We start from the raw sequence: 13,493 nt of genomic DNA, 5'->3' as shown, positions 1-13,493 counted from the left end.
GGCTATATTCTTTTCATTAATTATCATGCCAATCATCATGAGCTTTGAGTTAAGTTCTAAAGGAAGAGACACATCTGGATAAACTAAGAGAGTAGAGGAAGCAGCATGGAAAGAGCCCAAATGTCCATCGATAGATGAATGGATAGCATCCTGCATTTTTATTTGCTAAATCTGTCAACCCCTAAAACAAGCAATTCTTAAACCTTAAAGCAAAGCAAATGGCCTGGGTGAAGACTCAGAAGAGAAGGAAAATAAGGTTTTCAGGGAAGATGAGCAACAGATTTGCTAACTGGTACAGGTAGTCCCATACTGGGAAGTCAGACACTAGGGAGATGAGCTAGCTTTGAGAAAGGCCTTGAAGAAGGGAGTGTTTAGAATTGATAACAGGGAATAGAAAGTCTTTGGTTCTAAGCTATAAACTTTGAAAAATAGTTTCATAGAATTCAGAACTAGAGGGTGCCTGGAAGGCTCAGTCAGTTAACCATCAGAGCCTTGGTTTCAGTTCAGGTCATGATCTCAGTTAGTGAGTTAGAGCCTTGCATGAGACTCTGTGCTGACAGCATGGAGCCTGCTTGGGATTCTCTCTCTCTCTGCCCCTCCCCTGCTCACACTCTCTCTTTCAAAATAAATAAATAAACTTAAAATTAAAAAAAAAAAAGATTTTCTCTCTCTCTGTTCTTCTGCCCCTCCCCCGCTCACGTGCGCTTGCTCTCTCAAAAAAAAATAAATAAAATTTAGAACTGGAAAGTACTCAGTTTATAATAACACAATGCCTTTTATTTGTAAGTATTTTACAGTTTTCAAAGTGCTTTTACATGCATAATTTATTTGATCCTCACTACCCCTGCATGGTGGACAAAATGGGTGTTCTTCCCACTAGCTGATCTCCATCCTCCCCTCCACTGCCAACATCCTAAAAGGCACTGCCCATCTCCACTCTACCTCTCTCCTGAAACTGTCCTCACAGAGTCTCCGGTGACCTATGCAATGGCTTCTTTTCAGTCTTTGCTCCACTTTACCCCTGTTTGGCATCCAACACTGTCAACAACCCACTCTATCTATGATACTCTTCATCTCTTGCTCTCTTCCTACCGCTTGGATCACTTTCTTAGGCTCCTTCACTGCTCTCTCATCCTTTCAGCCTCCACTAACTAGTAGATACTCCCAAGTTTTCATCCTTGGTCTTCTGCTTGGATGATTTTATCCACTCGAGTTTCAATCACTGGATGTGTGCTGATGACTCCCAAATCTATATCCCCCCACTAGTTCCAGACCCTAGATTGGGATTTTATTTTATTTTATTTTATTTTTAGATTTTTATTTTTTAAGTAATTTCTTTTTTTTAATGTTTATTATTGAGAGACAGAGAGAGAGACAGCATGAGCATGGGACAGGTAGAGAGAGGGGGAGACACAGAATCTGAAGCAGAGTCCAGGCTCTGAGTTGTCAGCACAGAGCCCAACACAGAGCTCGAACTCACAAACCTTGAGATCATGACCTGAGCCAAAGTTGGATGCTTAACCAACTGAGCCACGCAGGCACCCCAATTTTTAAAAATAATTTCTACACCCAATGTGAGGCTCAAACTCACAACCCCAAGATCAAGAGTCGCATGCTTCTACCAACTGAGCCAGCCAGCTGCCCCAAGATTGGGATTTTAAACACTCTCCTATTCCAATTCATCCTCCTACTGCGACCAAATCCAGCCATCTTATTCAATTAATGAATAGTCCCCCCCTTACTTACATGATGAGCTCCAACTTTTTAGCAGGTTTATACATAGTTAATACAATTAGGGTAAAATTTGGTTGAGATCAGGAGGTTGGCAAGCTTTTTCTGTAAAAGGCCAAACAATAAATATTTGAGGCTTTGCAAGCTGCATGTGATCTCTGTTGCACATTCTTCTTTGGTGTTTTTTTTTTTTTTTTTTAATATAACCCTTTAAAAATGTAAAACACAGGGGCATCTGAGTGGGCCAGTCGGTTGAGCATCTGACTCTTGGTTTTGGTTCCGGTCAAGATCTCAGGGTTCATGAGACAGAGCCTCGAGTAAGCTCTGTGCTCACAGTCCTGAGCCTGTTTGGGATTCTCTATCACTCTCTCTCTGCCCCTCCCCTGCTCATGTGTGAGCGTATGCACGTGTTCTCTCTCTCTCTCTCTCAAAATAAATAAATTTTAAAGTAAATAAATAAAATGTAAACAACAACAACAAAACATTCTGAGCTTGAGGGTTGTACAAAAACAGGCCTTGGGTCATAGTTTGCCAACCTCTAATCTGGGGCCAGGCCTCCTGATTCCCAACCTTGTTCTGTTTTCCTTGCTTTGGGAATTTAAAAACTTACATGTATGGGGTATTCACCATTTAAAAAAATGCCTTTTGCACACATTATTTTATTTGCTCTCTCTTCTTCGGACCTCAGGGAATTTTGTCTGTGCCTCTCTCATGGTGCACACTCCAGCTCACAATTATTATTCTATTAGGCTATTTTTGAAGCTAATGATTATGTCTCATTCATTTTTTTAAATATTCCTTTGGGCAACTAGCCCAATGTGTTATTCATAGCAGGCACTTTCAAGTGCTTGTTGAATGAATTAATGACCTAGTTTGAAATTTTTACTTAAATAGGAAAAGTGAAGAAGGGTCTGAAAGCAAACCCTCATTCAGATGGCTGGTGCTGATCTGGACTTCAGGGATGGCCATGGGGATAGGAAGCAATGGAAAGGATCAGAGAAATTCCACAACATTCAGGTCTCTGCTTCTCCCACTGGGAGCTCCATCTCTCCAAGAGCTGAACTACCTAAGATTTACGAAGAGTAAGCCCAAGCTGTCGGGGAGCTATAATTGTCCATGAGGGTTCACCTGAGCACCAAGAGGCCTCCAGGCCTGATTGGAATGAAATCAGAGAATCAGAAGGGACCTTTGAGGTTCAGGTTACAGCCAACTACCAGGGACCTGGCTGAGGCAGCAGAGCTGTGACACAGCTCTCACCAAGTCAGTAGAAAAATAAAATAATTTCTTTTGGACTTTTAATGCAGCATTTTTTTAATCTTCCAAAAATGTATCTCTGCCCTTAGAATTGTCTTTGGGATTATGTCTGGCTGGGAAATAAAGGAGAAGGCAGCATTGACTAGGAAAAGATACTAGATGAGAGTTGACACTATTCCTGCAGCTCATCTGAGGCTGGGGTTTAGGGTAAAATCCCTGTATTTTAATATCAGGGCTTCAATAAATATTTGTTAATAAATTGATTGATCTACTCTTTTCATGAAGCTTTGTTCTCCTATACTTCCTGCCTTCTCCTATTAGTTTGTGCATTTGGAAGGGGCTAACAAAGAATTCCAGACATCTGAGCTTGGGGACTTCCAGAGGCACAATCAATAGACTACAGTAGAAGCCTTGAGGCTGGGACACTTTCACCAGAAATACCTAGGTCTAATTCAACTAGTGACCTCAGTGGAATGGAGGCAGAAGTGCCTCCACTGGGCCATCAACTAGGGTGCACTCAGAGCCTGCAGGAGACAGGGCCCACACCCATGAAGTCTGCCCATTGCTCACACTCAGCTCTTTGCACAAGAAGCACAAAGATGTGTCAATACAATATCCATCTGCCAATCCCCCTTTTTTTGTGTGGGAGGATGGTAACTCCTATGGTTCATAGAACTGTTTTAAGCAAATGTCCTATCTATTCAGAAAATAACTCTGACAGTTCGTGACAGCACGAGTCAGAGAATGGTTGATATGGAGAAGTAATCAAGTGTAGAGCCTTAGTACCTAACATGTGGGACATGGGCCAACAGCATGTTCATCACTTGGGAGCTTATTAAAAAGTACAGAATTTTGGACCCCACGACAGCTTCACCAAATGAGAATATACATTTTAACAAGACCCTCTTATTAAGGTTTAAGAAGCACTGGTGTATTGGATATGGCTCTGTTACTTAAAAGCCATGTGACCTTGGACAAGTTATTTGACTTCTTCATAGCTCAGTTTTCTTATCTGTAAAGTTAGGATCATGATAGTATCTCCTCATACTGGTGTTGTAAGACCTTAGGTAACACATGTAAAATACTTAGGATTGTACCTGGCACCTGGCAGGCATGCAGTAAATGTTAACCATTATCACTATTCCCTTTGTTGCACTCCTCAAATCCTGCTAAGGGGAACTGGCTGAACTTAAGGTAACAGGTGAGGAAAAAGAAGGGGATTATTAGTTTGTGTGTATGGTGGGATGGAGAGAAGGGCCCTGAGAACAAGAGGCATAACCTTTTTGATTGTTAGTGAAAAAGTCAATTGTAGGAGCATTAGGCCAAGCTTGGGGTACATAGAGCTCCAGGAAGAGTGAATGGTCCTTCATATGATGGATTTATGAACATATCCTATAGCCAGGCCCTCTGCTGGGTACTGGAAATAGAGTGGTGAATGAGACAGACAAGGCCCCAGCCCAGAAATAGAGAAGACCTGAAGTGTCTACTAACACCGAGGGAAGTGAAGGCCTATCGACATTATGTTACTGTGGCCCATTTAAACAACCCAGTTATGGGGCCTTGGAAACTTGGTTTAGCCCTCTCTCTAGATATTGTTAACCTGATAATCTCCTCAACCTGTCTTTCTTCCATGTCCTACAGGCAGCCAGTTAAGGCAGTTCTGTAGCTCACATTGGTCATAGCAGCTGCTGAGCTGAACACATCAAGAGTAAGAACCAGCTGTCTTAGATGCCACTTGTCCACAGAGTCCCAGTTTCTGGAATAATCTTTCTAAAACACAGACCTGATCTCTGTTTAGGAACCTCTAATGGTACACAAGGCCATTCACACTTTAGCCCCAAACTATCTGGCAGCCTCATCACAAATTATTACCTATCCCCGGTATGCACCTGTTAATTATAAGAGTGGTTAAAAACTGGGGCTCTGTTCAGAACCGGGCTTCAAATCCAAGCTTTCTTGCTTACTGTATGTGTGAAACTGGACAAGTTATTCAACCTAAGCCTCAGGTTTTGCATCTGTTAATGAAACAATAAAAAACAGCCAATACAGGTGCCTGCGTGGCTCAGTCAGTTAAGCGTCTGACTCTTGATTTTGGCCCAGGATGATCTCATGGTCATGATATCAAGCCCCACGTCAGGCTCTATGCTGAGCATGGAACTTGCTTAAGATTCTTTCCTTCTCCTTCTGCTCCTCCCCCCACTCACACATGTGTGTGTGCATGCGCGCGCACTCTCTCTCTCTCTCTCTGTCTCAAAAAATAAAAATAAAACTTTTAAAATAGCCAGTACTACTCCATATCAAGCACTGTTCCAAGTGCTTTCCATCTACTAATTCAACTTAACCTTACTTCACAGCAGCACTACCTCATAGTGTTGCAAAGATTAAGTGAGCCGACACACACGAGTGTCTGGAACAATGCATGACATGAAGTGATATTAGCTATTATTGGTATTAGTATTAATATCACAAAACAAACAGGTTTAGCATGCTTCATGCCTTTAATAGTTTCCTCCCCATGGTATGACAAGCTGCCCTTCTCTGTGCTACAAATTCCTAGTGTGCCTCCAAAACACCCAGCTTTTTGAGCTTCCATATATAGACTAAATCATGACTTCCACACATGTCCTCACAGCACTTTAAATAGACATTCCTGTGTCTCACCTATCCTACTGCATTGAAAATCATGTTCGGATATCAGTCTCCACCACTAGACCATGGGCTTCTCAGAAGTAAAGGTCCCATCTTATTTACTTTATATCGCTATGACTGACTCTAACATATGGTGCATAGCAGGTACTAAATAAATGTTTGTTGAATGAATAAAGGAAGGTCTCACTGAATGGTTGAATACTTTTCGGGAAAGGGCCTAAAATGAAGAATTTCAGAGAGAAGGAAAGGTGGGGAGAAAACAATCTGCACATCTTCTGCCTTGCATCCCTCACCCCTAGAGCAGCAAAGCCATTCACCAGCACAGGCTCCCTCACTGTCCCAGGATTGATTGCACTTCCCCACTAAGAACACTCCCAGGTACCCTCTTGCTGTAGACACACCACTCGCCTCTGGCAGCGACAGAAATAAAGAGGATTACATCATTTGTTACAACAAAATGGTTATTATAGTAATAAGTATAATTAGCATTAGACAATTACAATAATAACACATTTCCTTGCTGCAGAGGTACTTTTTTAAAAAACAGGTTTATTTAATGCCCCCCTCACACACCCCCAAGAGAAAACAACTCTTTTCATGAAGGGCAGAGGCCTCTTTCATTCTGCTGAGATGCTATCTTAATGAAGGAACATTATTGACAAACCCCATAAAATGGGAGCAGATTCCCTCGGAGCAAAATCTCCTTTGCTCTCTCTCTCTGGTTTCTCTGGGGAAAAGAAAACCTTGTCCTCTCTTTCGAGGGATTAGAACAGGTTGAGGGATAGAAAAGATGAAACCAGGAAGAGACAAAAGAAGAGAAAAATCTTCTCAAGCAGCTAGACCTTAAGATGTGTGGTTGGCTATCTCCTACCCCTCCTTCCTGGTTGGACAGCCCAGGAAGGGAGATGGGCTATTTATTCATAGTGGTGAAGGGGTGTTTCAGGTAGTTTTCCAAGCTCCATAGGCATAAGGGATGTCTAGGGTGAGATGCCTCCAAGGAGGAGATCGCAAGAGGATAAAGAGCAGGGCATGTATTTCACTCCACATGGACATACCTACATTAGATGCTTGTACTACATCTAGTTAGGTTCTCCTGCTTTTTCCAAAAACATTTGGGAAAGCTTACAATAAAATGCAAAGCAAGAGACACCCGGGTGGCTCAGTCGGATAAGCCTCTGACTCTCAATTTCGGCTCAGGTCATGATCTCACTGTTCATGTGCTGGAGCCCCGCATCGAGCTCTGCACTGATGGTGCAGGGCCTGCTTGTGATTCTCTCTCTCTCCCTCTTTCTCTGTTCCTTCAGCACTCTCTCTATCTCTCTTTCAAAATAAACGTTATAAAATGCAAAGGTTTTTAAATTAGATGAGAAAATCAGGATACACACAGACATTTCATAAATGTGTTGACATAATACAAAAGTGCATGTGCACTTTCCATACATGTATACAAATGTACTTCTACTCTACTGTATGCTCTCTACAGTTAGTAAATTAATGAACAAACTCACCCCTTAAAGCAAAGAAATACAAAAGTAAGTAACCCAAATAGATACAGCCTAAGATATAGGCCTGTTAATACATATAAACATGGATACAATAGGTATGTGAACAAAGTCCTCATGTATATAAAATTGACCACTATCCATATATACATGGAGTGCACCCACCATTTTATACACACACACATAAAACTGAGCCTCACCCTTTTACAATAGACACAGCCCTAGACATATAAGCACTTTGCAAACCCATATACACATATAAAACGCATTTCCACAGATGTGTAGAGGTACACACTCACATAAACTCACATTCACACACACAGGCGCATAGAGATCAAAACATGTGCGTGTGCACACACAAACAGAATGTAAATCAAATAAGAACAGCCATAAAGATAAGCGTCTCTGCTCATTGCTCTTATCTTCTCTAAATGACAGTGCCCAGAGGCATGAACTTAATCTAGGGCTCTAGCCCATCACACCCAAAGCAAGAGAAGGCAAAAAAGGTTTGGGCCACCCACTAGGGAATCTGTCTGTCTCTAGGGCCATCCATGTATGTGTGTGTCTTGTTCAAACACCCGGGGATTTTGACTTCACCACAGATTGCTGGGAGTGAAATGTGTTGATCTACTTTCCCAGGTGCTCCAGATAAAGCTCCTATTTCCCCTCCTTGACATCCAGTGTCTGGTCTGTCCCATCATACTTCCCATTTGAACCTTCTTCCATTCTCTGAATTTTCAGTCAAGGAGATTGCTCCATAGACCAGAGATACTCCCCCTCTCCTCACCTGCCCCATAAGAAGAGAATATCCTCTTTCCTTGCTTGATATCAGTGAAGCTCTCTTCCAAGAAGCTTCTCCAATCTTTCCCTTAAGACATTCAGCAGCACATGGAACAACCATGTTTTCTTTCCACAAATGGTTTTCCTTTCCAGTAATGTCTAAAATGCATTTATTCCAGCTGTCTTTAGTTACATATTGGTTTAATGTTCTATTCCATTATTTGCATGTCATTTATGAGTACGTCAAGATAACTATCTTGGATTTTAAGTTTCTGATTCTTAGAATATTGAGCCTATCTGTGGATGCCTTTGCACAGTGCTGACACTGTTGTGTATTTTCATTCTATTTCCACTCTATCTTTAGATGGGCCCTGTCTTGGGTGTTTCAGGAAGATATACAGAGAAAAAGAGATATAACATCCATCTTAGGGGTTCTCAGACTGACCATAGGAACAAACATTAAGAAAGAAATGGGATAATAAAGAAAAAAAATTCTATAATATCAGAGCTAGAAGAAGATTGGGAGATGATTTAAGTCAGACTCCTCATTTTCCAAGTAAAGGAATGGAGGTCTAGAGAAGTTGACTTGCCCAGAGTCACCTAGAAAAGTGAGTGGCAGAGAGGGAAGCAATTCCAAGTTCCTGTCTCCTAGTCCAATATTCCTTCCACGACGTCAGCATTTCAAACTGAAATTTCAGGAAATGCAAATGTCCCCAAAATTGATAAGAGGTTTTTCTCTCAAAGGGGTTCTGTGGCCTAATGATATCGCATATCAGTCCCCTCTTGGAGATTCAAAATGAATATTAATATGTTAAAGGTTCTGAGAAGTCCTGCAGTTTAACATTTTGGTTTGTCTAGTCCTATATTTCCCAAACTGAGTTGATCGTGTGATTGTTTTTAAGAAACCCCTATTAACATGAACCTTCTGAGGATTACACAGTTTAGGAAACACAACAACGGGGAAGGTCTGAGTTGAGTTTCTTCTGAAAAAGAGAGGCAATGAGCTGAGCAGAGATGTGAGCATAAGACAGCCTCCTTTTCTGTGGAGGAAAATGTGAGGAGGTTTCTATGAAAAGCAAGGTGGGAATATCCCAAGAGGTAGAAACAATTCCACCAAAGGCTTAATGAAAGGAGATGGTTAGGGTTCATAAACCAAATTCTCCCAATGGTGGAAAAGGAGAGAAAAGCTGTCACTATTACTGACTACTACTACTGCTATTACAACAAGATGCTAGGAAAGGGGGACTTTCAAATCATTTAGTCAAAAGAAAAGCATCAGCACTCTCCAAAGTAGGAGCCAGCAAGCCCCCATCACGAGAAGAGAGAGCCTCTCTTTTCATAGTAGGCATTCAACAAATATTTGTTGAATGAATGAATCTATGAAGCAAGTCTATTTGCCTCAAGCAATGGAGAGAGCCCAAGCCTAACAAATTTGAAGTTACTGATAGTCTTCTGCACCTCTTGGAAGGATTAATTTTCAATGGGAAAGAGGAGTAAGAATATCTGACCAGAGACCCACAAGCACGGACTCTCTTATTTCCATAGGGTCTGAGGGATTTTTCCGGGCAAAACCCAGCAATACAACTGAGTGCAGTTGTGGAGGGAATGAGTCAGGTTGAGCTGTTTGTTTGTTCTCCAGGGCAGGGACATGCAAGAGTCAATAAACACACTGGAGCCTCTTTGACTGGGCCTTGGAGCAAGAGATCAGCTTGTTTGTTCTAGAGAATTTGAACTTGGGTCAAAATGGCTCTCAGGGCCTCCCTTCCCTGAGGTAGAGACCTCCAGGCGGCAACTGAGGTCATCCACTGGGCAGCCAGGTGCTCCACCTAACAATGCTTTCCACATGGGACGTCCCTTTCACCAAGCTGTTTTTTCTTCGTAACGCACAATGGATGCACCAATCTGCCACCTACTAGTTGCAGGATGTCTTGTTCTTTAACACAGGCCACAGAATTGGTAACAGCATCAGCCTAAGTCTCTGGCATATCCAAGGTGGTGCACAAGGTTACAGAATCCTGGGACTGAAAATAACCTTAAGAAGTCATTTCGAATACCTCCCTGTCTCTAGCATACCCACTCACCTCAAAGACAGTCTCATTTCCTTCTTTCCTCTTCCCAAATACAGAAATAATTTAACTTTCTCAGACTGTCCAATCCCAACTGTCAGGTAACAGTATAAGATCCTCCCTGTGCATTCCAGCCCTTGCCATCTGAGTTTGTTGGTAGAACATACATTTCTATAAACTTCTTTCAAAATGCTTACAAAACAACAAAGCAGCAAACACAAACCAACAACTGGGCTGAAAGGAGGAAGAGCCAGGAGGATGGTTAGGGAAGGCTTCCTGGAAGAGGGAGTAGGAAGCTGGGCTAGAGAAGAAAGGGGCAGAAGGGAGAGAAAAGTGAAGGCATTCCGGCCTGAGGAGGGGAAGTGTGTGAAGGATGTTTCAGAGGCCAGAAAAGGTGTTTCATGGGCAGGAGGCCAGGAATAGAGGGGGACAGAAAAGATCTGAGTGGAAGGAAGTTGACAGAGGAGTCTTGCCAGTAAACCAGAGTCCAAATGTGATAGGTAGTAGCATGCTGCAGTATTAAAACTCTTGAGGTGTGTGTGACTCAAAAGATGTGGGTTCTAGTCTTGGGTCTACTACCATCTCAGGTGTCATAGGCCTCAGTTTTCCCATCTGTAAAACAAGGCCATTGGATCAGAGGACCTAGAGAGAGGGTCCCTTGCAGTTTGAAAACTCTCGATGCTGAGATACAAGAGCCAGTAAGGACTGCCATGGTGGTTCCTCCACAAATCCATTTAATATTTTTCCCTTATACAAGACAAGTCTAAGTTCCCTTTATCCCTGCGACTGAATTACAACTTGAGCATATTTACTACGTCAAAGATTAATCCTCTAAACCCGGCAAGCTCGCTGGTTGAGCAGCAAGGAAATATCTCTATAAAAAGAATAGACTCTATAAATTATTGGTCACTTACCTAGGGTTGTTACTAAATTATTTTAAAAGGATATATATTCTGCTCCTACACTCTCACTTCTGTCTCTCTCAGACTAATTGCTTCCTGAACTAGGAAGGGTGTCCAGGCAGAGACCTAGGAAGTTTGATATATTCCGGATCCTTCAACTGCTGGGATTCCAGATGATAAATAAACTGCACAGTGGAATTTGAATCAACCTATTCACAGACTAGAAGGGAGCAAAAGGGCAAGTCATTGAAAGTGCCCTCTTTTTTTTCCTCCCCTTCTAAGCATTCCTACACAGTGCAATGCTTCAATTGGCTTTAATTGAGAAAGTGTCAGCTTCTACCTCAGGCTTTACCATATTGGATTTTAAGTGGTTATTGTTTCTGTCCACCACCCTAGACTGTAAGCTCCCTGCTGGCTTATTTGTCTTCAAATACAACCGAGCATAGTGACTAGCACCTGGTTAGTACTTGCATCTGACTGTTCAGTGCAGGAGTGCATAGATAAAAAATGGTAATCTAATTGAGAAAGACTTTCTAGTGTCTAGCCTTAGTTTTATGCTACCACAACCACTCATCCCCTCTGCCTCCTGAACCAGTAAATGATAGCCCCTGCACCTGAGTTAGATGTATGCCCTTCATCCCCAGACCCCATGCACACCTCCATCATAGCTCTGACCATGTTGTATTATAAATGCTGGTTTACTTGTCTATCTTCCCACCAACCTCAAAGCACTCCACTCAAAAGGTAGAGATTTTGTCTTACTCATTTTTGCCTCCCTTATCCAGAGTAGTAGCAATCACAAAGAAGGACATTTCTCGACTGAATCCAAGAAGCATACTAGTTTATCTTTCCAGTGTTATGACAAAAGAAAGAATCCTTCAGGAGGATGTCACAGGTCAATCTCTATGACAAAAGATACACCCATAACATTAAGTCTACTTGACCAAAGAGGCTTGCAGAAGCAATCACATGGATACTCAAATTCTTTAACCATGTTTCAGAAAAACAGTCTTTAAAAAAAAAGAAAAGAAAAGAAAAGAAAAAAGAAAAGGAAAACGGTCTACATGGATTAAATTACCCAGGTAACTATTTACCTCTAGCACCTTGAATTTTTTTTTTTTTTTTTTTTTTTTTTTTTTTTTTTTTTTGAGAGACGGAGTGCGAGCAGGGGAGGGGCAGAGAAAGAGAAGGAGACAGAATCTGACACAGGTTCTTCTCTGACAGCAAAGAGCACAATGCAGGTCTCCAACTCATGAACCATAAGATCATGACCTGAGCCAAAGTTGGACACTTAACCGACTGAGCCACCCAGGTGCCCCAACACCTTGGATTATTATGAAATCAGGCTTTCAGTTGCACCAAGAGGGATGTGGGATGAAGCAAAAAGTGCCAACGCAGGCTCTGTTGTCAGGGACGCCCTGACTGAAACACATCAGTGAGGATGAACAGCAGGAAGCTGAAAACCATTAATGCTGTATAATTAGCCAAAGAAAGTCATCAGACAAGGTACGGCTCTGGGGTACTTGGCTTGGGAAATGAGCAGGAGTGGCCGGTCATTCACATTTTGACAAGCTGCCCTCTCGTTGGCCCAAAAGAGCTTCTGAGGTGTAGTGAGGAAAGCACAGACTGTTAGAAGGATGAGAAAAAGACTGTCTAGTAGTTTGGGGGAAATCAAACTACCAAAGTGCAATATGAAACAATGTTCATATTCTTACATATGTCTTACAGGGGAAGAGTAAAGAGACCAAATCGTCAATAAATAAGGTGGGCCAAGAGGAGGAGTGATGAGACAGGAAGCTCTTGGGCCTGATTCATGGAGTGTCATGAAATTGTTATAAAAACATAGGGGATCACTGGGAGAGACTGAATATGACCTGATTAATGGATCTGAAGACTGAAATGACTCTTGATGATGCATAATGGGATCTATGCTCCCAAGTTGCTCTACATCTCCATCTTACCCACCTCTACACAAGGGCCATTTTCCTCTAAGAATGACCTCTTCCTCTGCACACTTGCCTCCTCCAGGAAGCCTTCCAGAACAAATGACAACCCCCCCCATGCCCTTCCACACATAGCTATTTGGAGGTTGGCCGAGCTATGTACTACTCATTCAATTCCGGACCTGCTGTCACTCACTGTCTACCTCTGGAGATTGCAATCTACCTGCTTTCAGTAGAAGGGCACCTGGAATAGAAATCACATTATCCTCCTTTTGAATTTTGCTCCCAGAAGTTGTTCATGGTAGGAAAGCACAGACTGCCTGAAGAAGACAGCCATCAGATGGCTCCATTCCCCGCATCATGGAGTCTGCGATGGGCTCCTCTCCACACTAAAGTTATGGAGCAGGAGTTATGGCTTTCCCTGTAAAAAGTCATTATAATTATGAAAAATGTCTATGGCTCTTTCCACCGTTTAGGCAAAGCCTCTGGCTGTCCCAGTGAGCAGAGATTTAAGATCCTGTTCTCCATAAAGATGGCTAGATAGCCTCAGAGATAGATGTGTTAACGCCTAATTGGTCATTGTTGAGTCATCAAATCTGTTTCAGGCAGCGGGACTGGACAGTCCTAACTGATAAGAGAGGGCAGCAAACAGCTCAAGAGGAAGGT

General features: G+C 42.3%; 1 protein-coding gene across 1 annotated transcript in view; it reads right to left on the bottom strand.

The window, feature by feature from the left end:
* Window positions 1-13,493, bottom strand: part of LOC123591990 (cationic amino acid transporter 3-like) — a 110,557-nt gene that overhangs the window by 35,775 nt on the left and 61,289 nt on the right. The gene's annotated exons all lie outside the window — the stretch shown is intronic.

The sequence above is a fragment of the Leopardus geoffroyi genome, chromosome B4, assembly GCF_018350155.1.
Source record: "Leopardus geoffroyi isolate Oge1 chromosome B4, O.geoffroyi_Oge1_pat1.0, whole genome shotgun sequence".
NCBI classification, from domain to species: Eukaryota; Metazoa; Chordata; class Mammalia; order Carnivora; family Felidae; genus Leopardus; species Leopardus geoffroyi.
The sequence above is the reverse complement of the archived record's forward strand: the minus strand, read 5'-3'. Positions and strand labels throughout refer to the sequence as shown.